This window comes from Saccopteryx bilineata, chromosome 2 (genome assembly GCF_036850765.1).
Source record: "Saccopteryx bilineata isolate mSacBil1 chromosome 2, mSacBil1_pri_phased_curated, whole genome shotgun sequence".
Classification (NCBI taxonomy): Eukaryota; Metazoa; Chordata; class Mammalia; order Chiroptera; family Emballonuridae; genus Saccopteryx; species Saccopteryx bilineata.
This window is the reverse complement of record NC_089491.1, coordinates 349,625,097-349,651,569: the sequence shown is the minus strand read 5'-3', so window position 1 is coordinate 349,651,569 and position 26,473 is coordinate 349,625,097. Positions and strand designations below refer to the sequence as shown.

Genomic DNA, 26,473 nt, shown 5'->3' with positions numbered 1-26,473 from the left:
TGTCAGCTGTCCCTCACAAGGGCAAGGAAACTGAGGTTCAGAATGGCTAAGTCACTTTCCCAAGATCACATAGCCAGTATATTGCAGAATTAGAATTGGAACCAGATTTCAGCTCCAAAGCATGTGTTTTCCCCATTACCTCTAGTTAATTTTTAAATTTCCAAGATTAAACTCTTCCTCCATCAATGATATCTGCCTCCCAGCCCTAGAAGAAGGTGAACACTGTTCATATTTTCTACCATGGCTCACTGCAAATTTGCTTAATTTTGCTTTGTCACAGTTGCACAGATCCCCCACCGGAAGACTGGGAAGTAGGTCAGGGCTGCAGGGACCACATGGCTCTGGCTGCTGTGAGGGCCAGCCTCTGGTTTCTGGGTTGCACAGGGGCCAGACCCTGCCAGGACCACTACCCTGCAAGGATTTCTCATTTTTGGTCCTGAGAAGTCATCACAAACCTTCACAACACTGAACTTTACATTCTAGAATCTATTGTCAAGGCTGCTGCTATGTGAAATGGTCGATGGAGGAAAGATCGTTGAGCATCAACAGGGAAACTGCTAGTCTGGGGGAAAATTCATTTTCATCCTCTTACAGATCCATGGATGTTTGAGACTAGCTGATTACTGAGGGGGTTGGCTCACTTTACAGGAGAATGGTACCAAGCCATTTTTGTGTGTGTGCGCATTGTGTGTGCATGTGTGTGTGTGTGTGTGTGACAGAGACAGAGAGAGAGAAACAAAGAGAGGGACAGATAGGGACAGACAGACAGAAAGGGAGAGAGATGAGAAGCATCAATTCTTTGTTGAGGCACCATAGTTGTTCATTGATTGCTTTCTCATATGTGCCTTGACCAGGGGGCTACAGCAGAGTGAGTGACCCCTTGCGGAAGCCAGTGACCTTGGGCTCAAGCCAGCAACCTTTGGGCTCAAGATAGCAACCATGCGGCCATGTCTATGATCCCACGCTCAAGCAAGCAACCCCTCACTCAAGCCAGACAAGTCCTCGCTCAAGCCAGATGAGCCCTTGCTCAAGCTGGATGAGCCCACGCTCAAGCTGGTGACCTCGAGTTTCAACCTGGGTCCTCTGCATCCTAGTCCAATGCTCTATCCACTGCACCACTGCCTGGTAAGGTGGTACCAAGCCATTTGACACCAGTCATTTAACAGTCCTTTATGTGACAAAATTATTTTCAGAAATAATCATGAAATAAAATGATCACAATAATGGCTAGAAAAGAAACATGGATAATAAAATGTTTCTTTTCTAGACTCTATGCATAAAATTATACCACAATTTAAAAAGTAAATAAAATAAAAGGTCCTAACCTGTGGTGGTGCAGTGGATAAAAGTGTCAACCTGGAACACTGAGGTCATTGGTTTGAAACCCTGGGCTTGCCTGGTCAAGGCACATATGGGAGTTGATGCTTCCTGCTCCCCCCTTCTCTCTCTCTCTCTTTATCTCTTTTTCCTCACTGAAATGTATTAAAAAATAAATAAATAGACCTGTGGTGGCACAGTGGATAAAGCGTCGACCTGGAAATGCTGAGGTTGCCGGTTCGAAACCCTGGGCTTGCCTGGTCAAGGCACATATGGGAGTTGATGCTTCCAGCTCCTCCCCCCTTCTCTCTCTCTGTCTCTCCTCTCTCTCTGTCTCTCCCTCTCCTGTCTAAAATGAATAAATAAATAAAAATAAAGAAAAAATGCTAACAATCTTGTTGCCTGGCCTATGGTGGCACAGTGGATAAAGTGTCGACCTGGAACACTGAGGTTGCCAGTTCAAATCCCTAGGTTTACCTGGTCAAGGCACATATGGCAGTTGATGCTTCCTGCTCCTCCCCCCCTGCTCTCTGTCTCTCTTCTCTAAATAATGAATAAATAAATTAAAAAAAATAAAATTAAAATAAATAAATAAATAAATAAAATAAAAGTAAATATTATGGAAAAGGAACAACTATCTTCTATATAGGTTTTATGTCTACTGAGTTTTGATCCCTTGGTTGAGCCTGATATAACATTTTATGTAAATCTTTGTTCAGTCACTAATAAGTGAACTTTAATAAAAGGAAACTTCTGCAAAGGTTGCCTATAATTCAGCAACTCTTAAATCATACCACTGATGTACTACTGCTTTATTTTCTTGCTTATTTCTTTTGTTTTAAACACTATAACAATATAAAAAGGAATAAATTTCCATTTTCAAAATATTATTCAAACACAGTAAAATATATCTTGTTTGAGTAAAAGTTGTACTTACCATGCAAAAATATTACATTTTGCAATTCACACTCAGTGTCAGTGTTTGACATTTTATTTTTTAATTTTTATTTATTGATTTTAGCCAGAGAGAAAGGGAGGGAGAGAGAGAGACAGGAACATCCATCTGTTCCTGCATGTGCCCTGACTGGGAGTTGAACTGGAAACCTCTGCACTTCAGGCCAATGCTCTAATCAATGGAGCTATCTAGCCAGGATTGTTTGACATTTTAAACACAAATAAAAATGCCAAGTGGCCACACAGAATCACAAAAGTGAAATAACAGCTTCTTTCTGTTCTCTGCACTTTTGTCGGTCAAGCTCAGAATCTACTGTGTAAATTTAGGAATATGCAGTCTGCAAACGGCCCTTGAAGGAAGCTCAAAATTCTGAACTGTTGAGAACTTTCTCTGGAAATGTGAAGCCAATTCCACATATGTTGGGGCCGACTGTGTAACTGGGAGTTCTCAAATAACCTCCATGGAGAAAACAAGGGTTTTGGAGAACACTTTTATTTTTATGGTGCTAGTTTATATTAAAGGATACATTAATAAAGTGCTAACCTCACATATATATTATTAACACTCAACAGCAGCTGCACCAATTGTTTATAAATGAGATCAAGAAAATACTTTCCAGGGAGGAGTATTTTATCACTGACTTTGTTTAGGATTGCCAGCATGTGGTGCTCATAAAAAGCAGACTGACTTTTCATTCTTTTTTTTTTTTTTTTTTTTTTGTATTTTTCTGAAGCTGGAAACGGAGAGAGACAGTCAGACAGACTCCCGCATGCGCCCGACCGGGATCCACCCGGCACGCCCATCAGGGGTGACGCTCTGCCCACCAGGGGGCGATGCTCTGTCCCTCCGGGGCGTCGCTCTGCCGCGACCAGAGCTACTCTAGCACCTGGGGCAGAGGCCACAGAGCCATCCCCAGCGCCCGGGCCATCTTTGCTCCAATGGAGCCTTGGCTGCGGGAGGGGAAGGGAGAGACAGAGAGGAAGGAGGGGGGGTGGAGAAGCAAATGGGCGCTTCTCCTATGTGCCCTGGCCGGGAATTGAACCCGGGTCCCCCACACGCCAGGCCGACGCTCTACCACTGAGCCAACCGGCCAGGGCCTCATTCTTTTTTTATGGTTGTTGGATCTCTACGGACAGTCCACCCCTTTACCGCTCATCGCAGGCCTTCCTCCTCCCTACTCTTGGTTCCCACATTGTACTCCAGCCCCTTGTCTTGATGGAGCTGAAGGGAGACATCTCTGCCATCCTCCTAGGGCTGAGGAAACGGAGGCTTGTTTGTTCAGGGGAGACTGGGCCACCAGGTCCCTTGACTTTCTTTCTGGACAGGAAGCTCTGGGTTCAAGGACCAACTCTCCCAGTGCTCCCAAGTGTCTCTGCACCTTACAAGGTTTTCTGATGGAATTTCTGCTCTGTTATATTTTTTAAAAATAAATAAATATTTAAAATATTTATTTACTATCTTTAAAATCTTAAAGATAATATTTATTATTTTTAAAATCTTTAAAATATTAACAGATAAGCAAAAAAAATGTTAGGTGGGGGAAGGTTGACATGAGCAATTGGTTTGAGCTAAATTCTAGCAGGTTTTTCTTGGAAGGTATGATATCACCACTTCCAATCAATTTACTCTGAATCTGGAATGAGGCTTCCATTCATGGTTAATGGTTTGTTTCTTTAAACTATGATCATTAGTGATGTCTGTGTTTATTCTTTTCTCTTTTTTCAGAAAGAAGTTTATATTGTGGGTTTTCATTTAACTTGAAAGAAAATTTCTTAAATGAAATCATCAGCCATTCAGTGGAGAATGTGCATCCTGCTGGCTCCTTAGTCACTCGACTTCGGTTTGCTAATGTTCCCTGGCTAGATAGTGACTGTGGCCAGCACATGAGCAGGCATGGACTTAAGCATATAACCAGGCTGATGTAAAATTGTTAGTTCTGCGGTAAAAAGAAACCTGCTTTCTGAGACTGTGGTACTACTGAAGGAGCTCTCTGCTCTAGAAGGCGGAAACTAATTTCTCATTTTCCTTTGCTGTTAACTAGCTGGGTGCCTGGGCAACTCGCTTAGCCTTTCTGTTGCCTCACCTGCAAAGTGGAATGCTTCTTTTTTTACCAGACAGAAGATGGACCCTGAGCCCAAAGCCTTTTTGAGTTTTCCCCTCTTAGAAGGACCTCTGCTCCTACCAGTTAGTTAACAACCACAGGTTAATAATTGGGAAAAGCAAAGGGAATTTCTGTGTTGAGATCATTATACTTATTTTTGTGCCTCTCTGGCTGGAAAAATGTAAGTATAACTGGGGAGGTCACTGCCTATAGTTACAATCTTCCTGGGCAGACCTCTCTGGGGAAGGTTGCTGCATCCAAGAGCCCATCACCAGAATTTGAAAATGGACTGTGGTGGGGTCTGCTGAATTTGACAGCTAATTATGTGCTGAGAATTGCCCCTCCAAAGAGGCTTTGCCATTCTCTTGGGAGGCAGGGTATCCCCTCTTGGGCAATGTGATGCTGTCTCCACCCCCCACTCCCACCCCAACAGTTCCCCTCCTTCCTTTCCCATTCCCCTTCTTAATTTCACAAGGCTTTATGCTGCTGCAACTTTTTCTAATGAAGTTCTGGCCAGAGTCTCTTTGCAGGTTAATTATGTAACCTGCTGCTGCTTCTGGTCCAAGGATCACCCTGGAAAGGCAGTCTGAGGTGGGCACTTAGCCAGAGCCAATCTACTTACCATCCCTACCCCCTCAGAACTCAGAGGTAGTGCAGGAATTTGGACTTTGCAAGAATTAGCCTGACCAGGAGGTGGTGCAGTGGATAGAGCATCGGACTGGGATGTGGAGGACCCAGGTTCAAGACCCCAAGGTCGCCAGCTTGAGCGCGGGCTCATCTGGTTTGAACAAAGCTCACCAGCCTGGACCCAAGGTTGCTGGCTCAAGCAAGCGGTTACTTGGTGCTGTAGCCCCATGGTCAAAGGCACATATGAGAAAGCAATCAATGTATAATTAAGGTGTCGCAAGTAGCCCTGGCCGGTTGGCTCAGTGGTAGAGCATCGGCCTGGCGTGCGGAGGACTCCGGTTCGATTCCCGGCCAGGGCACATAGGAGAGGCGCCCATTTGCTTCTCCACCCCCCCTCCTTCCTCTCTGTCTCTCCCTTCCCCTCCCATAGCCAAGGCTCCATTGGAGCAAAGATGGCCCGGGCGCTGGGGATGGCTCCTTGGCCTCTGCCCCAGGCGCTAGAGTGGCTCTGGTCGCGGCAGAGCGACGCCCCGGAGGGGCAGAGCATCGCCCCCTGGTGGGCAGAGCATCGCCCCTGGTGGGCGTGCCGGGTGGATCCCAGTCGGGCGCATGCGGGAGTCTGTCTGACTGTCTCTCCCCGTTTCCAGCTTCAGAAAAATTAAAAAAAAAAAAAAAAGGTGTCGCAAGGAAAAACTAATGATTGATGCTTCTCATCTCTCTCCGTTCCTGTCTGTCTGTCCCTATCTATCCCTCTCTCTGACTCTCTATCTCTGAAAAAATAAAATTAAATAAAATTAAAAAAAAAAGAATTAACAGTTCCAGCCTGACCAGGCAATAGCACAGTGAATAGAGCATCAGACTGGGATGCAGAGGACCCAGGTTCAAATCCCCAAAGTCACCAGCTTGAGCATGGACTCATCCAGCTTGAGCATGGGCTCACCAGCTTGAGAGTAGGGTCGCTGGCTTGAGCGTGGGATCACAGACATGATCCCATGGTCGCTAGTTTGAACCCAAAGGTCTCTGGCTTGAAGCCCAGGGTTACTGGCTTGAGCCCAAGGTCACTGGCTTGAGCAAAGGATCACTCACTCTGCTGGAGCCCCCCAGTCAAGGCACATATGAGAAAGCAATCAATGAACAAGTAAGGTGCCGCAACGAAGAACTGATACCTCTCATTTCTCTCCCTTCCTGCCTGTCTGTCCCTATCTGTCCCTCTCTCTGTCTCACTAAAAAAAAAAAAAAAGAATTAACAGTTCCACCACCAGCCCCCAGAGCTAAACCTGCAGGATTCATATTCTTCGTTCTTTGTTAACTGCCAGTCAACAGGACTGACATAGAGAGAACCTATTGGCTACTCTGGCTCCTTTAGGAGCTGTTCCCCTCATGTTGGCTCAAGGCTTTTAGCTGTCACCTAGCCTTATAGCTCTCTGATCTGGGCTCCTCCAAAATGTCTGCTTTCTCAACCTCCACCCCTTTAACCAATGGTGACTACCTTGGCCTGACAATGACCCTGTCACAGCCCGTCTCCAGCCTAGAGGAAGGTGTTTGTCCCTCTAAGCCTGCCCTCCCTTCACATCTTAGCTCAAGTCCACCTCCTTCCTCGAGCCCTCTCCAGCCTTCTTTACCCCCTCTCCTTCCAACCTTTGACTCTAGCACCTATTCCATACTTAGCTCACCGAGTCATGGACTCTTGGGACACAAGCCAGTCTGCTTCCTCTCGCCTGACCTGTGGCCTTGGAATGTATTTATCTTTTTGTCTCCCCTCCCAAACCAGACCCCGAGAAAGCAGGGAGCATGTTGTCCATCCTGGAGCCCATGCATATGGTAGGCAGAATTCCAGAAATGGAATTGACCATGGGGTCACTTTGCTCTGAAATTATCCCTGTCATTCAGTTTTGTATATGTAGCTCCCTAGCCAGACTGAATAGATCCAAGGGCAGTGGCCATAATCTGCTCACTGCCCTGGTCCTGGTGTCTCCCCAGCTGCTCAGCCAGGGCTGGGCCAGTGTGATGGCTCTGTCCTGCTTATATTGTCCTCCCCCTGCTTGGCCTGCTCTCCTGCCCACAGTGTCCTGGGACCGCCTTCAGGACTAAAAGGCATATACGTACACACATGGGCATGGGATATGCACACACAGCCCCTGAGCGCAGCATCAATAATGCATGTTGTGCACAGAAAGCTGCCATAAACTTTATCACACAGCTGACGTCTTCGAGTCAGCTCCCAAATCCACCTCCAAGCATGTGGTGATTGGTGAGCCTCTCAGGAGCCCACTTTTCTCTCTCTTAATAATAGATGCTTCCTTCATCCTCGGCTTGACAGCTTTGATTTAAAAGTGATCTTAACCACAGAGAGACTAATGGATGGGTCTGAATTTGTGCCTTTTAAGCACAAAGCATTGCTCTTAATTAACCAGATCTTTTGTTTGGAAGAAGGCCCTCCCTCCACGGCATCATTAACTATCTTCCTCTGGACAACTCCCAAAGCCAGCTCCTGTTTCAGGCTAATCCCAGGTGTGTTCCTGAACTCCTGGGAGGCTGTGAGAGCCACGTGTGCCACCCGAGTACATAGGGAACAGGCGTGGCCCGCACAAGAGAACAGGCTGGCTGTCAGATTTGAAATAACTAGGAGCTCTGAGCTCGGGAAATGGAGGTGATTAATGTTGTCATATCTCCTCTTCCACCCCACCAACGCCATCTCCCTGCCTCAGTCCCTCACTTATGCAGCAGCATTGACGGGGGCCTTCCTCACGCCAGGTCTGGGGCCAGGTGCCGAAGACAGGATGGTGTCTTCACAGCCTCGCAGCATTAACATTCCAGGCCCAACCACAAGTAACCGGAGAATTACAGCACCATGCAACAGCGTTCATTAGGGCACATGTAAGGGAGTTTGGCAGTTGGGAAGGGCTTCTAGAAGCAATGACTGCTTTGATAAAGCCTCAAGCTTGAGTAGGAGTTAGCCAGACAAGGGGGAGGGAAAGTGGAGAAGGAGGCTTTCCTGGCAGGGAAACCAGCATGTCTGGAAGTGAGCAAGGGAGTGGCACTTAGCACATGTCATTTGATGAAGTATGAGGAGTGGCTTTCAGTTAACATTCATTCTTCCATTCATCCATTTGTGAAGGTATATTGAGCACCTGTCCCCTACCAAGCACTGCACTGAGGACTGAGTTGTTTAGAGTGGTTAAAAATAAGCTCCTCCACCCTCAAGGAGCTTACAGTCTAATAGGGAGACTAATGGGGTTCAATTAGAGTAGGAAGTGACAGGTACAACAGTTAAGACTGGACCAAATGCAGAGTGGAAGGAGGATGGGGAGGTAATATGATTCCTACCTGTGTCTCAGGAATGCATGTGTCTCCAGCCTCGAGCCACAGAAGTGGGGTCAGGAAGCATGCGGTAAATTCTCTGGAAGTGAGGGAGTCGTGGTGTTCCTGTTTCCCCAGGACACCTAACTTGTGTGTATGAGCCTCACTCGGCCTCTGCACACGCTGAGCTTTGGAAGACCCCAACTCCTTTCCTCAGGGAGAGGGAGGGGCATCCATATTTTTAGATTTAGCAAAAAAAAAAAGTAATCTTGAGTCTCTTTTGCAATGTTTTAAAAACATCTTTATGAGATTATAACTCACATACCATAGAATTCACCCATTTAAAGTTACAAGTCATTGGTTTTTAGTTTTCCTCTACAGTTTCAATTTCGATGGTAATTCCTAAATCACCGGGAAGACCCAGAAACCGCTCAGACCCAGCACAGGGACGCCGCTAGGCGTGCCTCTCCTTTCCCGCCCTCCGCTCAGTGACTGACAGGCATTCGGGGTTTCCCCTTGGCTTCCAACCACAGCATGTAGTGTTCTGTCATTTTCCAAATAGAGTTTCATTTCCTTATTATGTGTCTAAGTTCTTCGTACTTCTTTCTCACCAGCCATTTCTCTTTTATCTTCCTTCCTCCCTTGACCATGATTTCTGTTTCTGAACATACACACTGTCCAGACCTTTCTGGATAACGGGCATTGTGCGACGCACGGAGGCTGCCGAGGCTTTTCCTGAAATATGCTCTTGGGGCCCAGAGACTAAATGGCTTTGGTTTCCTGTCTCTCGCTGATCCACATTTCTGATTGTCCATTTTAATTGATCCAGATAGCTGTACACCTGGAGTGGACCTGGTTCCAAAGTTGCGTTGAAATTCTTTTTTCAGGATAGTTTTCTGAAACAGAGTTTTCCATTTTCCCCCAGCTCTAGCTATGTAATGAGTCAGCTCTAGCTTGACTCCTTTTGGTCAGACATGACTATCTTATCCAAATAAAAGGGGCGAGGCTCAGGGTCTCCGTGCTGAGTGAGATTTGCATTTCCTTATTCTAATTTAAATAAGGGGTCTTACTGATAAATATCAAAACAATGTTGCTGCTTGGCCTGTGGTGGCGCAGTCGATAAGGCTCCCACCTGGAATGCTGAGGTCACCAGTTTGAAACCCTGAGCTTGCCTGGTCAAGGCACATATGGGAGTTGATGCTTCTTGCTCCTCCCTCCTTCTCTCTCTCTCTTTCTCTCTCATTCACTCTTCTCTCTAAAATGAATAAATAAAGTCCTTTAAAAGTTAAAAAAATTTTTTTGCTAATCTCAGTAGATGCTGCAGCATTGTCTGGTTTCCCCTTTATCTAAAGAGCCTTTACGTTATATTCTGACATATACATGGGCCTTATTGCATACATTTGAGTCCCCACTGGCTCCCCAGGCATCACCCAGTCAGATACCTCTTGGCCTCAGATCAGACTCACACACACACATTGTCAGCTCAGCAGCCGCTCTCTCTGTGATTGATCACAGAGTGGCCCTGATGCCAAGATCTATGTTAAGTGTCTTGGCCACCTTGTCCCACCAGCCATGCCCGTGGTGGCAGGCAGTTCATAATGTGAATTCTATGGGACAAATTTGTCACTAGGTGTTTTATCTTGTCAAAATAGGAATGTATTTATTGCTTTTTATCAGATTATAAACATAATCCATGTTTTCAAAAAAGACACCAATAAGAGAAAGTCTCCACAATTCTACTTCCCTACAGACAACCTCTGTTCTGCACATATCTGTGTGTACATTATTTTCTTTTTATAAAAATCTGTATGTGCACATTTCTAAAACTGCTTTTTTCACTTGGCCATACAGGGGGGCCTCTTTCTCTGACAGTCCCTCACAAAGGGGTCAGCGTCATGCAGGGTGCTCCAGGACACGGTTCTGGCCCTGTGTCCAGGCATCACGGGACCAGGGGATGAGCTCACTGGGTACACCATCTGCCCTGCCTGGACAGAGGCTGCACCAGGAGGGCCAACAGGCACCACGTGTTGTTGGACCCAAAGTGGGGTGGGGCTCTGTGCCCTGAGAAGCTGTTTAGTCTGAAAATGCAAACAGGATACAGAAAGTTTGGCTAAATGAATGGGTGATAAAGTTGTCATGATAATAACCACAGCTGACACTTATATAGTGTGTTTACTGGGAGCCAGTAACGGTTCTAAGCACTTGACAAATATTAACTCATTTAATCCCCACATTTTATGGACAAGGCAATGTATACTCTGAGAGGTTGAGTGACTTGCCCAAGGTCACCCAGTGAGTAAGTAGTGAATCTGGAGTGGAAGTGACCAAGTATATGTTCCATACCCCCCAAATTACACTGTCATTACCTCTAGCCCTGATACCACCATGCAAAAGTGTCCAGGCACCAATGTCAAGGGGAGATTTGGGGACGGCATGCTTAATCTGGTGTAGCATTTCTTGTGTGTGTTTATTTTATTTTTATTTATTTATTTTTTTACAGAGACAGAGAGTCAGAGTGAGGGATAGACTGTTGCGCATTGCGACACCTTAGTTGTTCATTGATTGCTTTCTCATATGTGCCTTGACTGTGGGCCTTCAGCAGACCGAGTAACCCCTTGCTGGAGCCAGCGACCTTGGGTCCAAGCTGGTGAATTTTTGCTCAAACCAGATGAGCCCACGCTCAAGCTGGCAACCTCGGGTTCTCGAACCTGGGTCTTCCACATCCCAGTCTGATGCTCTATCCACTGTGCCACCGCCTGGTCAGGCTGTTTAAAAGACACTATTTTCTGTTCTCCCAAGTCCATGCTGCATTCAGATCATTCATTACTGACGGACAAGTGCTGATCAGCAATCGACTCCCACCAGCCTCCTTCCCTACAGACCCACAACATAGAAATGAAACATCTTAAAAACTACCACCGCCCTGGCCAGTTGGCTCAGCGGTAGAGCGTCGGCCTGGCGTGCGGGGGACCCGGGTTCGATTCCCGGCCAGGGCACATAGGAGAAGCGCCCATTTGCTTCTCCACCCCCGCCCCTCACCTCCTTCCTCTCTGTCTCTCTCTTCCCCTCCCGCAGCCAAGGCTCCATTGGAGCAAAGATGGCCCAGGCACTGGGGATGGCTCCTTGGCCTCTGCGCCAGGCGCTAGAGTGGCTCTGGTCGTGGCAGAGCGACGCCCCGGAGGGGCAGAGCATCGCCCCCTGGTGGGCAGAGCATCGCCCCTGGTGGGCGTGCCGGGTGGATCCTGGTCGGGCGCATGCGGGAGTCTGTCTGACTGTCTCTCCCCGATTCCGGCTTCAGAAAAATACAAAAAAAAAAAAAAAAAATTAGAAAAAAAAAAAACAACCTACCACCTTACCTTCCTAATTCTCTTCCCTCCATTTCTTCCTGTTGTTCCTATCTAATGAAATGGCATGGGCATAAGAGCCTGTTTCTGGCCATTCCTTGTGGCCTCTAACCCCTGCCTCCCTCCCTGCTCCCGGGCATGTCCCAGCATGGAGACGTCGTGCTGACTCCACACCAAGGCATGCTTTCCACCCAAATGCACGGAGATATCTGGACCAGGAACAACAGTCCCTCAGGAATATTTGGAGACAAGCCTGCACCATGAGAGCCAAGGGCTCAAGGGCCTTTCATTCACAGAAGGAGTGGGGTGCGTGGCCTCTCGGTGCACCTGTGAGGGCAGACACAAATATGGTGCCTCCAGATCGTGGGAGCTGCTTCCTGGGAGAGTCCCAGGTCCAAGGGGAAGCACTCCCAGGCAGGAAAGGGCAGGATAGAGGGTGCCTACCCCCACCCACACTGAAGGCGAGGACTTGCCAGGTTCTCAAAGTGCCTTGAGGAAACAGCAGCCTAAGTGCTATTCATCAGCCCAGTACTGGCTAATGGAGGAGCAGGTGCTTCTGAGAACCCATAATGCTCTTTGGCAAGGGGCCCAAGGGTGCCTCTGAGAGACCTCCGAGCACCCGCGGTGCTGCTGAGGCAGGAGCCTCACTGAGGGGGCCCATTCATCATCAGCTAGAGCTGGGGAAAATTGAAAACCTGCATTTTCCAAGCGGAATTTCTTTCCTGTTTTATGTCTAAGTTCTTCGTACTTCTTTCTTGACAGCTTTTACTCTTTCATCTGCTCCTCTTCCCTTCCTTCCTTCCTTCCTCAACTGTGATTTCTGTTTCTGAATGTAAACATTGTCTAGGCCTTTCTGCTGGGTAATGGACATTTTACAACCAGCAGAGGCTGCCTGGGCTTTTCCTTAGATATGTTCTTATGGTCCAGAGACTAAATGTGTGCCCTGGCTTTGATTTCCTGTCTCACTGACCCAAATTTCCGATTGTCAGTTTTAATTGATCCAGACAGTTGTAAACCTAGATTGGACCTGGTTCCAAATTTGTGTTGAAATTCCTTTTATTCAAGGTAGTTTCTTCACTCCATATAGTGTCTCCACATCCCTGACATCACCTTCCTGGCCCACAGTCAGTTCCGATGCCTATTCCCAGAAGACTTCCTATTCCTAAGCTGAGCTGTCCAGCAAATCACCAAACACCAGACTCTGTCCCCAGCTCTGCCACTGTCTCTAAAATCACATGAGGTCCCTCTGCTTCTCTGTGCCTCAGTTTCCCCAGCTGCACAATGGTGCTAAGATGCCCGTGTCCCTTGCGAAGGTGTTGAGGTAGCTCCTCCTCCATCAGGGCTTTGGGGAGGCTAGACCCACCCACTGTCAAAGGCTAGGACTGCAGAGTCAGAGCCGGTGCATCCTCCCTCAGCCTGGGCAGCAGTATCAATGAATAAAGTGGGGATAATAATGTTCCTTACCTCACATTGGTCATTGTGAGGAACAGATGAGATAGAATGTGCAAACAGTACTGGGCTATAGAAATAATTATTCCTATTAAGGGGAAATCATGAATGGCTAAAAGTGGAGGTCAGGAAGAGACTTTAAGAGCCCTGCCCCCAGCGCATTTTAAGTGTAATCTCGTGCCAATTTGTAGACCATTTACTGCCTGTGAGATCTGGAGAGCAGAGACACAACAAATTACATCCACTGAAGATCAGTCAAAAATTAACATAAAGTTAATTCATACCAGCATGTTATTAAGTACATAAAATATGGAACAACTGGTTTAATATGGTCTTGTTTAGGGAAAATTATATGTGCACATGGGTTGGGGGGTGTCTGCAAGGAAGTCCCTAAAATATTAACTGGTTATTTTCCTTTCCTCTTCCACATTTTTGTATTTAACTTTTTAAATTTTTTTATTTATTGATTTTTAGATAGGGAAGGTGAGAGAGAAAGAAGCATTGATTTGTTGTTCCATCCATTTATGCATTTATTGGTTGAATCTTATATGTGCCCTGACCAAGGATCAAACCTGCAACCTCAGCATGTTGGAACAGTGCTTTAACCTACTGAGCTACCCAGCCAAGGTCTGTATTTAACTTTTAAAAACGACTATGAGTCACTTTTATAAAAGGAGAAATTCTTTCCACACACACCCTTCCCCCTTCTCTCTTGGGACTAAGAGTAGTTTGCCCAAGAAAAGAAATTTTTTGCTCTGGTTTCCTTGGCTTTGACATCAGAGGAGACTCCTCCTTGTCTAGTTGGTGCTCTGAGTTCAGGGAATTTATCTCAGGTAGAATTAACGTGGTGATGAGGGACATTGGTGGTCCCAGAACAGGAGAGAGGCTCAGCAGTCTGCCTCCACCGCCCGTCAGGGTGTCGCATGACAGCACTGTCCTCCTTGAAGGCTAACATCAAAAACTTACCAAGGAGGGAGTTGAAGGGAAAAATACTCTAGTTATGAAAATGAAGGCTACCCAACTGTGATCTGTCACCCCAACATGTCATAGCACTATTTGTCTATACCAGCAGTTCCAAAGAAGGAGAGAAGTTTTCAGTGCAAAAATCAAAACAGAAACCTTAAGCTTAAAACCAGTGTCCCCTCAGACACAGTCTGTGATTTTTCTTATGATGGTAGACATTAGCCAGCTGACATTAGCCATGACATAACGTGTGTGCCCCGCACCACCGCCTCCCCAAACGCACCTGTGTCCATGCTTCCTTACAGTTATTGATTGTTCTCTTTGCATCGAGGCCTAGGATTATTCCTGTTTCTTCTCACCAACGTAAGTCATTTTGCTCCTTTATCTTCTCTCCACTTACTGTGGCAGCTATGCTTGAAAGCTGGGTATTATTAGTATTCAAATTTGGTTCTAGCCTGACCAGGTGGTGGCGCAGTGGATAGAGCATTGGACTGGGATGTGGAAGGACCCAGGTTCGAGACCCCGAGGTCCCCAGCTTGGGCGCAGGTTCATCTGGCCTAAGCAAAAAGCTCACCAGGCCTGACCTGTGGTGGCACAGTGGATAAAGCGTCAACCTGGAAACACTGAAGTTGCCAGTTCAAAACCCTGGGCTTGCCTGGTCAAGGCACATATGGGAGTTGAAGCTTCCTGCTCCTCTCTCTCTCTCTCTCTCTCTCTCTCTCAATCTTTCTCTCTCTCCTCTAAAAATGAATAAATAGATAAAAATAATTTAAAAAAAAAATTTGGTTCTAGAACATTCTGTGGCTCACCCTGATGTGATGTGACCATGAGTTCACACTTGAGAGCACCTCTGAGGTTTGCCATACTGTCCTCCTTCTGTCAAATCTTACCAAGGACTTCTCTGTGCCGAGTGTCAGCTGTGGGGCGAGAGAGAAGACGTGACAAAAGGAAATGCGGCTCACCTGACAAAGTGGTGGTGCAGTGGATAGAGCGCCAGCCTGGGATGCTGAAGACCCAGGTTCGAAACCTTGAGGTCACTGATGAGCGCAGACTCACTTGGCTTGAGTGTGGGCTCACCATCTTGAGCGGAGGGTTGCCAGCTTGAGCGCAAGGTCTCTGGCTTGAGCATGAGATTATAGACATGACCCCATCTGGCCTGAGCCCAAGGTTGCTGCCTTGAGCAAGGGGTCACTGGCTTGACTGGAGGCCCCCAGTCAAGGCACATAGGAGAAAGCAATCAATGAACAACTAAGATGCCGCACAACTATGAGCTGATGCTTCTCATCTCTCTCCCTTCCTGTCTGTCCCTGTCTCTCTCTCTCTCTCTCTTTCTCTCTCTCTCTCTCTCTTTTGCTTAAAAAAAAAAAAAGAGAGATGCAACTCCTCAGACTCTGACACTTGGAACCAGCTGTTAGTGAAGAAGCATCAGAGTTGCCAAGATTCAGCTCCAGGAAGGTGCTGATTTAAGCCCTCAAGGCTCTTTCCATTCCTTTAGGTACAAGTTGGCTTCCTGCTCCCTGAGCTCAGGGATTTCCCAATGACCTGGGCCCGACTTCACCTCAGCTCAGGAGACTAGTATGCCTACCCTTTCACTAATCTTTATATCTTAAGCACTAAAGAATAGAGTATAAAGAGAAAGTTTTCAAAGGAAACTAAAGCTTTAGTTCATTTGAACACGTGTCCTGTTATTCTTACACTGGTATCCCAATCACTGCTTGATTTAATCACCATTATCAGTTGGCTTTCCAAGATCTGATTCTGGTGCCAGGCTGCCTAATCTATTACACACCTACTGTGCAACTTTGAGCAACTTACTCAACGTCTCTGAGCTCTGTTCCCCCATCTATAGAAGTATATATAATAATAGAGGTAGTTGTGTGAATTATATGTGTCAATACCTGGAGATGCTTGAAACCTGGTTCCTATAACTGAGCAATCCTGTTTTCCACCCTCATGCACCCACTCTTAAATTCACGATGCTGAAAAAAAATGGAGGGGGCAGGAGGCCGGGGCAAAGAAAGTTAAATGCAGGAGCCAAAAATCATCTTGGAAAACAAAGTTCCTGTTAAGGTTATTTTTTATTCTAGATTTATCCTTACTTGATCTTCAGTGATCTGAAAGAGATCCATCGAGGGTGTTTTTTAATAAGGTATGTCAGATGGCACCGAAGTTGTGCAATCCAGTGTTTGCAGCTGATTCACAAAGCTGTGCAAGTATCTCTCTACTCAGCGTTACATTTTGGGTTTTTAACTCGAAGGTGTCTAAGGGCGATCTTCCTTTGAGGGCGTCTAAAGGGCTATCCTTCTTTATGTGAACAGAGCCACAGGGCCTGCTGGCGGTGATTCCGCTGAGTCACCGCGGGCTACCCGCGGTCACCGCGGGAGAAGCTGGCAGGCCGACTGGGCTGCAGCGAGTGGGCACCCGGGCCGGGCGTCTGCTGCCCCCTAGCGAGGGCTGCAGCTCAGGCATGAAGCCCACACCTGGCTCCGCCGCCTGCCATGGGCTCGTGGACGCGTTTGTTTCAGACACACAACGCTAGCTGGGAGCGGGGACTGTGCGTGGTGAGCCAGGGCGCCCAACCTGCCAGTGACATGGGCTTTCCTTCACCTCTAACTCCAGTTGGGACAGAGTCCTGGATGAGAAGCGCTATGTTCGTTTAACAATTCTGTTGGGGCCTGACCAGGCAATTGTGCAGTGGATAGAGCGTTGGACTGGGATGCAGAGGACCCATGTTCGAAACCTCAAGGTCGCCAGTTTGAGCGCGGGCTCACCAGCTTGAGCACAGGGTCGCTGACTTGAGCGTGGGATCATAGACATGACCCCATGGTGGCTGGCTTGAGCCCAAAGGTTGCTGGCTTGAGCCCAGGGTTGCTGGCTTGAACAAGGGGTCACTCGCTCTGCTGTAGCCCCCTAGTTAAAGCACATATGAGAAAGCAATCAGTGAACAACCAAGGAGCCACAACAAAGGATTGATGCTTCTCATCTGTCTCCCTTCCAGTCTGTCTGTTCCCTTCTCTGTCTCTCTCTGTCTCTGTCAAAATAAAATTCTTTTGGGAAGGCACTGGTGAAATACAGTAGGATAGAGATGAATTTTAGCATCAAAAGGTCCAAGTTCAGATTCTGTTCTGCCACTTACTAACTGCGTGACCCTCAACAGGTTACTGAACCTCTCTGAGCCTGTTTTCTCATCCAGAAAAAGAGAACAATAATCCCTCTCGTGGGGTTGTTGTATTACAGAGGTACTCTCTCTTTCTGAAGACCTTGTGACTGGCTTATAGTCAGAGCCAGGGTTCAAATCAACAGATACCATTAATATTCCAAAACCGCCAAAAGGGTGTCCAGTGCTGCCCTGGTGTACCCAGGGAGCTTTCTAGAACCTGAATTACTCTTTACCAAAATTTACCAATATTGCTGTTGGTAAGAAAATTAGAAGGAATAGGAAGGGTGGTGGTAGGCATAGAAAGCTGTTGGGTCTTCACCTCCTTGAGGTAGAGATACCCCAGGTCAGATGAGACTGAGCCATCCCTTACTAAGCTCTGCAGGAGTGAAGGGCTGGGTGGGGAGCCCACAAGGCAGCAGGGCCAGGGGAGACAGAATCTTCTATGCTTTCCTTATTTTCTCTTCACCTTTGCTGTCTTCTTTGGCCCTCTGTCCCTCTCAACCCTGTGGACACTGTTCTCCCTTCCTTTGCTCCACCCCCACTCTTCCATGACAAGGTGGGCAATGCGCCTGAGGGGTGTGACCCTGTAGGACAAAGCACCAGAAGGACTCCACAGTACCCTTCCCCTCGGGGCCTCGATCTACGTTACAAAATGACAAGGACAGACTCCAGGTGCCTCTGGTTCACATTTTCTCTTGTCAAGATGCAGTACTTTTCCAAGAGTCCCTAAGAAGTGACTCATTTTAGTCTCCAGGTTTAACTCAATTTTTGTGCCTTTCCTAAAATGTCTTCTTTACCCCTGCCCCCTTTGCTGTCTGTAAGTCACTGCCTGGAAAACAGGAGGTAGGGAATCAGAGAGAAAGGGAGAGGGAGAGAATGGTTGATTTAGAAGAATAAGAAAACAAAGGAAGACAGCTCTTGGTATGTTTATTTTCACGTCTGTGTGTCTCTCTTAGATTACAGGGATCCGGGAGATGATGACCATGTCTAGTCAGGCTGTGTACCCACCTCAAGCCAAGCTTATTTGTGCCTTTTCAGTCTGCTGTCTTGGCATGAAAGTCTTAAGGCTGGAATGTGCACTGTGTCATTGGTCAGTCGGTTTACATGTTCTTTGTCCAGAGAACTCATCCTGCCCTGGCGCTAGTGGAGGGAGACAGCAGGGCTTGGAGAGGGGTGGGAAAGGAAGGAGGAGGGCTGAGATGCCAGCTGGCCCACTTAGAATAAACTGTCAGAACAAGAAGGGAGCTCAGAGATCACTGAGTGACATTTTGTGGATGAAGAAGGTTGAGAGAAGTGACTTGGTCACACAGCACTTGGGTGTGAGTCCTGGACAATGCTCCTTCCATGCCCAGACCTGTGCCCAGCAGAAAGCTGGGGAACATTTGATGGTCCCAAACGGAAGAACAGGCAGTGAGGGTGGTTGAGTGTTCCATCAGGGCACAGGCTTTGCTTCCTGGCATCACCTCTTACTGCCTGTTTGACTTTGCCAGGTCAGTGGGAATCTTAATATCTATGCTGGTGATGATGATAGCTACTTCACAGGATTGCTATGAGGGTTCAGTGACATGCCTATGAGGTGCCCACACAGAGCAAGCTCCTTCTTTGACAGGGGCAGGTGGCAGCAACTGTGTACCAGGCCCTGGGGCCACAGAAGTAAGTGACACAGACAGGTCCCACCCCAAGGGAACTTGCTTGTCTTACCACTAAGAAGAGTAACTTTACTTTGCTTTCTGAGGACATCTTCATTCTGAGTTCTATATTCTGCTTAAGTCAAGTAGACTCTCAGAGATCCTCCATACACAAACTTGTCTTTCTTAACGTGGCCTGTAGGTCCCAAAACATGAGCATGGGGTCCCGTGGCCCAGCCGAGTTTAGCTGAAGAGATAGCTACTCGTTGACTCAGAAGATCCATGAACCTAAGGGCACTGCTGTCCGGGACTGATGGGAGGGGGAGGCATGGTGAGCCTCCCTGCTTAGGGAGTTCTTCCCACACATTCTTCTTCTGCCCCAAAGGAGAATTATTGGCTCTTGAGAAGCACACCGTTCATTTATTTTGCATACTAAATCACTGCCTGTGTTTTTAAGGGTGATTTAATTTCTCCAGCAACCCATGTACCGTAATTCATACAGCTTCCTATTGGTGCATCTTGACTTTCTCCAGCCCTATAGGGGTGGTGCTGGTGGGAGGGGGAGGAGTCATCAGAAGCCAGGGCACTGAGATCCACCACTCTGTTATGTGCTCCGTGGGGCCACATGAGGCAGCCTGGCTGCTGAAGGTCTTATACCATGGATGCATGTTCCCGGTTCCCAGAACAATGGGGCTGCTGCCTCGAGCCCCAGGAATGCCCCTTAGTTCTGTTGCTCCTGACTTGAAACCTTATGGAAAACTCTGGAAGCAACTGACAAAAATCCAATATCAAATGCAAAAAGCCACACTGAAAACATAGGCAGTGACCAAAATGCACAATGATTCTTACTAAGACTTACATCACAGATTTTTTTTTTTTTTTTTTTTTTTACTATTGAGAGAGGAGAAGAAATACTAGAAAAGCTGAAAGCAGGAGTCTGTCAGCCACAGCCCACAGGCCAAACCTGGCCATGAGTTAAGAATAGTTTTTACATTTTTAAATGATTGAAGAAAAAAAAAACAGATTGCATGACACATGAAAATTATATGCCATTCAAATTTCAGTCCATATATAAAGTTTAACTGGAGCACAGCCATCCATGCTCATTCATCTGTGTACCTGTGGACATCTGTTTTCCCGCTGCAGTTAAATACAAGAAATGAGGTCGCTGGAAACATAGCAGAAAATATTGATAATCTTTATGTGTCATAGAGCAGTGGAATAAGTCATAAAAGAAAACAGATTTGACTGTTCAGAAATTAAAATCTGTCAGAAGCATAAGAAACTAAAATAAAAGTTAACCAATTGAAAAAGATATCTGTCACAAATAGGATAAAGGGTTAATGTTGATAAAAATGGAGCTCACTCCTGTCATTATAATGAGCACAGAGACCCAAACAGAAAAGCAAAGGATATAAATGGGCATTTTGTTAAAATTTTTTTTTGGCCCTGGCCGGTTGGCTCAGCGGTGGAGCATTGGCCTGGCGTGCGGGGGACCCGGGTTCGATTCCCGGCCAGGGCACATAGGAGAGGCGCCCATTTGCTTCTCCGCCCCCCCCCCCTTCCTCTCTGTCTCTCTCTTCCCCTCCCGCAGCCAAGGCTCCATTGGGGCAAAGATGGCCGGGGCGCTGGGGATGGCTCCTTGGCCTCTGCCCCAGGCGCTAGAGCGACTCTGGTCGACGCCGCGGAGGGGCAGAGCATCGCCCCTTGGTGGGCATGCCGGGTGGATCCTGGTCGGGCGCATGCGGGAGTCTGTCTGACTGTCTCTCCCCGTTTCCAGCTTCAGAAAAATACAAAAAAAAATTTTTTTTAATTTTATTTTGAAGATGCTTAGTCCTGGGGGATTTTGTGAAGGAACAAGGTGTCCAGAGACAGCCTAAGGAATGAATTGTAGGGGCAGGGCCCCCAGAGGTGAGTGGGGGTTCTCTGAAAGCCATGACAGCAGGGCCGCAAATCTGGGTACATTAACAAGGATTGAGTTTGAGGGGTTTGGTGCTCAGGTCACCGAGAATGCTGGCAGGGTTAGGAGTCCAGACAGAAGGCAGAGCGAGGTCAAGTGCTGGCACCCACAGCCAGGCCTCCTTCCGGGCCGCCAGGCAGGTCACCGCTCGGGCGGGAGCGCCATGCACGGAGCAGCGACCTCAGCGTGTCCAGGCCCGGGCGGGCAGCCAGGTGAGCGCGCAAACGCTCAAAACGCGTGCTGGGACTGACCTGTGGTGGCGCAGTGGATAAAGCGTCGACCTGGAAATGCTGAGGTCGCCGGTTCGAAACCCTGGGCTTGCCTGGTCAAGGCACATATGGGAGTTGATGCTTCCAGCCCCTCCTCCCCTTCCCTCTCTCTTTCTCTCCTCTCTCTCTCTCTCTCTCTGTCTCTCCCTCTTCTCTCTAAAATGAATAAATTAAAAAAAAACAAACAAAAAAAAAACGCGTGCTGGCAGCAGTGCGTCCCCGGTGACTCCGGTCATGGACCCTAGGGGGGGCAGAGGAGGTACAGGGGCGGAAGTGGGCGCGTCCCCAGCACACCTCGCCCTGCCTGTCCTCTCCTTCTGGTTCTCCTTGGACAGGGGGTGAACAAGGCAGCCTAGTACCCGGGCGAAGGCGGCGGGCAGGGGCCCAGCGACCCGGGCTAGGCTAGAGGCCCCCTCCCTGCACCCGCGCCATGGGGCTGTGTAGCAGCTCCGGAGCCTCTCAGTAGTCTCCAGGGAGATATGCTGGAGGGCCTCCCTGAGGTCACAGGAGACACTTGGGCACTCACGGTCTGTGGCAAATTGCGAGGACTTAGGCGGGGGCCTCTGGGGACAAGTAGAGGGGCACTCTGGGGCCACGGCGAGGGCCACGATAATTGCCTACGCCGGGTATCTGGAGGGTGGGTCCTGGGACACAGCGGGTCAGACAGTGTTCTCTTGGGACATCTGGGGAAATCAGGGTCCCTCCTGATGTTGCGGGTTAGGAGTTTGGAATTGGGGGTGATGAAGAGGCAGTTGGAGAGTTCCAGAGATAGTCACAGGGTCTTCAGAGTATTCAGGACTATTGTAGTCAAATAGCTGTCTCCAGGAATATTGTGGAGGCCCACAGGGGTGCACGTGCTACCCAGGGATGGCCGGGGCTCTTGGAGATGAGAGAGATGGTTGGCGACCTTCAGAACTATGGAGGGAATATGGGGATTTGCTGAGGCTCCGGGTCTGCGCTGACCTGTACTTCCCCTACTCCCACCCCACTCCCCAGCTGCCCAGAGCCCTGACAGCTCCTGGCACAGCTCTGTGAGCATTTTATGAAAAAGGAATCCAACACATCAGGTTTTTACTTTTACACCTTCATCTAACATGTTTCAGGAGAGAAAACTTGGTCCTTGAAAGGAAGCAAGGCTAACCAGGCAATGGCACAGTGGATAGAGTGTCAGCCTGGGATGCAGAGGACCCAGGTTCAAACCCTGAGGTCACCAGCTTCAGTGTGGGCTCATCCGGCTTGAGCGTGGACTCACTAGCTTGAGTGTGGGATCATAGACATGACCCCATAGTTGCTGGCTTGAGCCCCAAGGTCGCTGGCTTGAGCAAGAGGTCACTGGCTCAGCGGGAGCCCCCCAGTCAAGGCACTTATGAGAAAGCAATCAATGAACAACTAAGGTGCCACAAAGAAGAATTGATGCTTCTCATTTCCCTCCCTTCCTGTCTGTCTCTATCTCTAAAAAAAGAAAAAGAAAAGAAAAGAAAGGAATCCATCAAATCTCAAGACAAAACCACAGGGCTCCTTAAACTTCTTAGTATTCACTAAAATTTTGGCTGCAGATTGAATGGGGTGACTTGAGTTGTCTGGCCTGCCTCACCTGGGCCAAGTGTACTGTCTCAAGCAAGTCTGGGAAGCCTCAAGCTTCTGGGTGGATTTCACCTCTCCAGGGTGGAGCTCCTGGTGAGTCAGCCAGAGGAGTTGACTAGTGGACAGTGTAGGGATGAGCAGTTGGGTCGTGAACCCAGGATGTCCTGAGAGGATCCATCTGGAAGCAGTGAGGAAGGTGTTCCTTCCTAGAGTTGGGCGGGAAGCAGTAACTGAGTTCTCAGATAATAGAACTAGTACTTTTCAGAAGACGGGTTCTTATGTTTTGGAGCTTTCTAAGGGAAACAGACTCTCAGTATATCTAAGGGTAGAGAATATCACCACTTAATCCTAAAGCCTAAAGGATGAATGGGGACTTTTATCTTTCCAAAGTGAAGTCTTACCCATCATCCATCCTTGGGGAGATGTCAAAGGTTTGGAGAGGCGCAGTCTCAGATCCTTTTCCCAAGAGCTCTCTGGAGACAAGGGCCTCAGTCAGAATGAAAAGACACCCCTTCTCTAGACGCAGTAGCTGCCTAAGTAGGACCAGGCCATCACCTCCTGCCTCACCCTGCAGAGGTCCTGCTGACCTCATTCTTAAAACTTCCTAGACCATCCCAGCTCTCACCAGCTCCTTATCTTACCTCGTGGGTGGAGAGCTCAAGTACCCACACCAGTGTGTCTTGCCTAAGAGGGATAGGAACGAAGGTGGACATGCGTATGCCAGCTAGTAAAAGCACAGTGCCGAAGCCGGCTGTCTCACCCTCATTCTGGGTAGCATGTGGACCAGGCATCCCCAAACTACGGCCCACGGGCCGCATGCGGCCCTCTGAGGCCATTTATCCGGCCCCCCGCCGCACTTCCGGAAGGGACACCTCTTCATTGGTGGTCAATGAGAGGAGCACTGTATGTGGCAGCCCTCCAATGGTCTGAGGGACAGTGAACTGGCCTCCTGTGTAAAAAGTTTGGGGACCCCTGACGGTCTGCTCCAGGTGCACCCTCCGTTTAGCAGTTCACCATTTTTATGAGTTGCCCAACACCTACAGAAATGAGACTGAATTTGAAAACATTTGGCAACTCATACCTCATTTAGAGGACACATGGCATCAGGTGTACCATCCATACCTACCTTGCCCATGGAGATATTACTAATTCATCACCGAAACTGGAGAGCTGGATGCCTCCGAGGCAGGAAGGAGAAAGGCCCCGCCCACTGCAGTTTGTGTTACCAGCTCTTCCCTGCACAGCTGACCCACTTTGGCCACTCCTGTGTGCCACCAGGAAAGCTCATGAAATGAAAACAGAAACATAAGGAGATAGCTATTAACATATTATAAAGGAAAGTTAAGACTTAATTTACATTAAAAGTATGAAAAAATTATAAAAGTTACAAATACAAAAAGGAAAAAATAAAAGAAGAAAAGCAGCCTAAAAGGATAGAAAGGTAGAAAACAACATTGGGAAATATATTTTAAAGGAATATCAAAAGGTTTAAATAAATGATCCACTGGGCTACTTTTACAACTTTCCTGTAAGTCTAAAATTATCTCAAAAAAAAAAAGTTAAAGCATTAATTAGATGAAAAGCTAATATAAATCTGGGGTAAAAACAAAGCAAAAGAAATTCAAACAATATAAAGAAGTGAATGAATATATGTAGTAAATAAATATATGTAAAATAAATAAAATAAAATAAAAACATAGACAGCTGAGATTTTTTTAAAGGGTAAGAAAAAGACCAAAAAAAGTTTTGCAAAGGCCCTGGCCGGTTGGCTCAGTGGTGGAGCGTCGGCCTGGCGTTCGGAGGTCCCGGCTTCGATTCCCGGCCAGGGCGCGCAGGAGAAGCGCCCATCTGCTTCTCCGCCCTCCCCCCTTCCTCTCTGTCTCTCTCTTCCCCTCCCGCAGCCGAGGCTCCACTGGAGCAAAGTTGGCCCGGGCGCTGGGGATGGATGGCTCCTCGGCCTCTGCTCCGGGCGCTGGAGTGGCTCTGGTCGTGGCGGGGTGGCGCCCCGGAGGGGCAGAGCGTCGCCCCCTGGTGGGCGTGCCGGGTGGATCCCGGTCGGGCGCATGTGGGAGTCTGTCTGGCTGTCTCTCCCCGTTTCCGGCTTCGGAGAAATACAGAAAAAAAAAAATGGCCCCTCACACTGGTGGGCAGGCAAAAAAATAAAAAAGAAAGTTTTGCAAAGCAGCAGTATCATAGCCAATGAGGTTTATCCCAGGCGTGATTATTGCTAATTGAAATGAAAATCAAAAATTATAAAAGCTTAAAGGGAGGAATTGAAAGCAACTAGAACAGGGGAGTTTCAAAGATAAGAATAAACATAAAGTAGAAAAATACTATGAGATAAATAGATAATTTAAGAGGAAGATATCAAAGTAAAAGACAAGAGACTCAAAAATTAGAGCTATAAAAGAAAAATAATGGAATAATCCAAAGTGGCATGAATGAACCTGAGCAAAATGGCACACTCTAAAGGGCAGAAATTAGGCCCTGGCCGGTTGGCTCAGTGGTAGAGCGTCGGCCTGGCGTGCAGGAGTCCCGGGTTCGATTCCCGGCCAGGGCACACAGGAGAGGCACCCATCTGCTTCTCCACCCCTCCCCCTCTCCTTCCTCTCTGTCTCTCCCTTCCCCTCCCATAGCCAAGGCTCCATTGGAGCAAAGTTTGCCTGGGCGCTGGGGATGGCTCTGTGGCCTCTGCCTCAGGCGCTAGAATGGCTCTGGTTGCAACAGAGCAATGCCCCAAATGGGCAGAGCATCACCCCCTGGTGGGCATGCCAGGTGGATCCCAGTTGGGCGCATGCGGGAGTCTGTCTGACTGCCTCCCCGTTTCCAACTTCAGAAAAAAAAATACAAAAAAAAAGTGCAGAAATTCAAATCTATGATTTATTTTTAAAATAAAGATATAGTCTTGCCTGACCAGGTGGTGGCACAGTGGATAGAGCTTCAGACTGGGACGCGAAAGATCCAGGTTTGAAACCCCGAGGTCACCAGCTTGAATGCAGGCTCATCTGGTTTGAGTGCAGGCTCACCAGCTTAAGCGTGGGGTCGCTGGCTTGAGTGTGGGATCATAGGTATGACCCCATGATCTCTGGCTTAAGCCCAAAGGTCTCTGGCTTGAGCAAGGGGTCACTGGCTCAGCTGGAGCCCCCCAGTCAAGGCACATATGAGAAAGCAATCAATGAACAACTAAGGTGCTACAACAAAGAATTGATGCTTCTCATCTCTCTCCCTTCCTGTCTCTGTCCTGCTCTCTCTCTCTCTCTCTCTTTCTCTCTCTCTCTCTCTCTCTATATATATATATGTATATGTATATGTATATGTATATATATTCTTAACAAAGATGAGAACAAGTGCAAATAAATATGGTGTGGGCTCTGTTGAGCTGAAGCAGCATCTGGCTGGGACTTTTGCAGAGAAAAGGGTGAATGCTTCTCTTCAGCCCCAACGCCTCACACCCCCTTCCGGGCCCTGTTAGGGACCCACCCTCAGAATGCACACTGAGGTCGTGGTGGGTGCCAGCGAGGCGAGTGGAGGCCATAGCCTTGACCTCCAGAGGCCACCTGACTTGGAACATGGGGGAGTCAGGACATCAGTCAAGAGGTGCTTCTGCTGGGCAGTTAGTTGCATGGGTTCAATAACGTGCTTCTCTGTACCTCATTTTTCTTAGCAGGGGTGCCTGTCAATGACTTCCCTTGCCTGTTAGGTCCTACCCTCTGCATTAAAAAAAAAAAGCTGTCAAGCCTGACCTGCAGTGGCACAGTGGATAAAGTGTTGACCTGGAATGCTGAGGTTGCCGGTTCAAATCCCTGGCCTTGCACA

At 48.0% G+C, this 26,473-nt stretch overlaps 1 protein-coding gene and 1 pseudogene across 15 annotated transcripts in view; both read left to right on the top strand.

Moving 5' to 3' along the window:
- Positions 1 to 26,473, top strand: part of MAPT (microtubule associated protein tau) — a 115,335-nt gene that overhangs the window by 29,833 nt on the left and 59,029 nt on the right. The gene's annotated exons all lie outside the window — the stretch shown is intronic.
- LOC136327819 (U4 spliceosomal RNA) lies at positions 24,828 to 24,909 on the top strand (annotated as a pseudogene).